The following is a 3,656-nucleotide window of genomic DNA, read 5'->3' as shown; positions in this document are numbered from 1 at the left end:
GAAAAAGAGTAGGCTCTGACATTGGGGGCCGCCAGAGAAACCAAAAACTTTACTTATCCATTAACCTTATAGTCCGCCGAAATATGGCTGAGATATTTCCGACTCGGCGTTAAACAATATAATATCAATCAATCGAAACAAAATAAAGTTTCAAAGTGTGCGGCGTAGTGTTGAACTTTTGCATCTTATTTGTTACGAATGACAGAGGAAAGGCTGGTCGGCAGGTAAACACCCTCCCTGCTTATATTTTACGAAGAAATTGTTGAAGTATATTACCTTATTCATAAGCTTTATTCCCACATGAATTACTCATGATAATTATTCGAAATGCTTTAAAACTCCGATTTCTCGTGTTTGTTTTCATGAATTCTCGTTACGTTTCACTTTCACTCTGCTACTGCATGATCAACAGTTATGACGTCACGGGTTCGGTCCCGTGATAACTACAGAGACCCAGAAACGACAAAATTCTGTTTATATTATGCCTCGGCATATTTTAATTAATTTTTACGACCTCATATCAATCTTAGATATTGATTAAAAGAAATTGTTTTCTCTAAACTTCACGTCACATAGCTTACTATGACGTCATCATACAGGTAAGTAGAATATTCGTTGTAACCTTAACCTACCTGCGAAATTTATCTTTCTTGAAATCATGAAGTGCAAAAATGTCTTCATGATAAATTGCATACCATTTTTTAAGATTTTAACATTGTACAACATTGTGTCCCGCTAAAAATTCTACTGATACAATATATTACATCGCACATGAAATGAAGAAAATCTATACCATATGAAAAGTTCGAATAAAATAGTAACAATGAAAAAATTATGTCTTTTAAATTTATAATTTAGAATTATCTTTGTGTAAAAAAGGTAGTAAAATATATTTTAATTCCAAAATTTTACGAAACACCTACAAAAAGATACATTTTCTGGATACACTTAACACAAAACACATACAACCAATGTAATAATTTTTCCAAACAAGTAACATATCTCATCTTATCGCGTAATTTCAATAATAAAACATTTGAAGCAAATTTTCAAACAAATACATTAAATCAAAGCACAAAATATTAAAAAATTAAATTTTAGACTGGTCTGTTCTAAGCTGATGGTCTTGGTGACTAAGTTAATTTTCAAGTAAAGACACCAATCTCTCCGTAAGCACCAGCTTTAGATCATTTACTCTGATCTGCTCCTCTTGAAACTTTCTTCTGTCATCCCTCACCTCAGTCAACAAATCTATCAACCCATCCTTTCCTCTTACGCTTAGACACTCACCTTCTCATGCTCCTCCTCTTTCTCCCCCTTCTTACTTTACTCAAACCCTTACTCACACCCACATATACTGTTTTTAATGTTTTTTTTTTATCATCACCCTTAACTTCCATCATTTCCTTGTGAAATTCCATGGACCTCCGTCTCTCCCCAGACTTTTTGTTAGCATCCTCTACAGCCTTTTACTTGGCAGTAAACTTGTTGAATTTTGACTGGCACTGAATTTTGACTGGAACTGAAGCCAGTCACCAATACTCTCATACTTTTTTTCAGTTTAGCAGCATTTTCTTTCCATAATGCTTTATGGGTTTTTGTGGACGCAAATTCTGCGTCCAACTCAACTCAAAGACTGATAAGGCCTTTGGTAAGACAGTTGGTCCATGTGTGATTCACATCTACAAAACAGATAATTTTATAATCTACGGTCACATGACGAGCTCAGGGACGTTCTATTTTCTGTGCTCCGCTAATTTGACCAGAAATATATTTTCAAGTCGATTTGTGTATATATTTGAGTTTCTTTTTGTTGTGTATATATATATATTTATATTTCTTTTATTTGGATTTCTTTGGCATTAATTTCTACTGTGATTTTGAGCTTTTGGATGTGAGTATAGAAACATAAACAAGTAAGTTTACTCGCGTAATTGTATTACTGCAGTGAGTATCTACTCACTACATGTTTCACTACATGTTTGTGTACAAGTGTGTAAAGATTGGTGTAAAGGCTTATACTTTTGTATTTACAAAATGGAGAATCCAGTATATCTTTATAACAGTGAACTTCTTGAGAGTTCAGACAATTCTGTGAGAATTATAGATTATGAACTTCTGCAAGCAGTGAGCGCGGTTATAGGAGAAATCGTCAAATGTTTACGGCTAGACAGGGACCAATGGAGAATACATCTTCATAACAAAGGACGTAGACGAAACTCCTACAGCAAAGGTTTGAGTATAAAAACCAGGCTGTGTCGGTTCTCGTCTGGAGCACTTTCTCCTAAACATCAGGTGTTAAAAGTAACAGTTTTAGGGATTCCGCTTTCGGTCCAAGATACTGAAATAACAAACATGCTTAAGAAATTTAATGTAGTATTCAAAAGTGAACTTCGTTATGAAAATATTCGAAACCCAGAAACTGGAAAAATTACAAGCGCCCTGAATGGAAATCGCTTCATATATATTTCCCTACTTATTTCCTCACCGAACAAGGGAAGGGACTCAAAGAAATCTGGCCTTCCGGGGGGTAGTGGACTTCTAGCTGGAGGTTTAATAAGTCCTCGTCCATGAGGGGTTGCAATCCTTGATCGACCCTGTCTACCCGGTAGAGGTGCTACCCGGTAGAGGTGCCCGTGGTGGAGTGGGGATATCCCTCTCTGGACTGTCTGGAGACATCATCACTTCTGCTGATGGTACAGGTGTTTTCTTTGGCCAATCATATTTGCAAGTTTCAATGAAAATGATTCTAATTCAAACCATTTTCATATGTAATCAACAACACTGGAAACCCTGTCCTAAGTTGTAAGATCTGCAGAAAAATCCACAGGATTACAAATCCCAATTATTTTATGTCACCGAACTGTTTCTCATGGGGATCATACTGCTCAAGAAAATCCCCCAAGTGCAGTGACACTAAATTATAAATAAACTGTGTTTACGGAATATTCTATAGTATTCCTCATAGTCAAAATCTGGACAAATTTAATTTTTCTGCTCTTATTTGTGTCCACTTCACGGTGATATTTGTGAGATTGAACTTATTCCTGCTATATTGTGCTGACAATGTCAACTTTAATAGTAGGAGACTCGCAAGTGAAAAGACTGAAGTCATTCATAGGAGCCGACCGTCCAGCTGAATCCGTTTTCTACATCTTCGGATTAAAAGAAGTGAATTACTTTGTTTTAAGCGGAGCACTTATTAACAAGGGTCACCATTTATCTGTCATTTTATCTGCAGTTAGACGCTACAACCCGCAGCACCTTATTGTGTTTATCGGGGATAATGACCTAGATTTGCGTGACCCAGATTATAGTTCCGAGTGTGTCGTTTCGAAACTGAATGCATTTTTAAGCGGGTAAAACGAGGATTTAATCTGAAAACTGTGACCGTTTTAAGCTTCATCCCGAGGTCCCTGACTAGAAACATAAACAATACCACCTACTACCAGAGGGTCAAAGAAGCTAACGCTCTTCTAAAGGATTATTGTTTTCTTACACAGTCTAGTGTTCTGGAGACAAAGGGGTTTTGCTTTAAGCTGCGACCCAATTTTGTGTGATGGGGTGCATCTAAATAGATTGGGGTATCATAAACTTTGCAGACAGATCAGGGGCGTGCTATATTGGCTCAACGCAGACAGGGACCTTCATCTTCA

The 3,656-nt window shown here is 36.7% G+C and overlaps 1 pseudogene; it reads right to left on the bottom strand.

Moving 5' to 3' along the window:
• Positions 1–1,138: 1,138 nt before the first annotated feature.
• Positions 1,139–2,679, bottom strand: LOC134247495 (uncharacterized; annotated as a pseudogene).
• Positions 2,680–3,656: the final 977 nt, after the last annotated feature.

Source organism: Saccostrea cucullata, unplaced genomic scaffold (assembly GCF_032062105.1).
Source record: "Saccostrea cucullata isolate Sc308-1 unplaced genomic scaffold, CSIRO_AGI_Scuc_v1 ctg2007, whole genome shotgun sequence".
In the NCBI taxonomy this organism is placed as follows: domain Eukaryota; kingdom Metazoa; phylum Mollusca; class Bivalvia; order Ostreida; family Ostreidae; genus Saccostrea; species Saccostrea cuccullata.
Note: the sequence above shows the minus strand (reverse complement) of the source record. Positions and strands in the feature narration are given on the sequence as shown.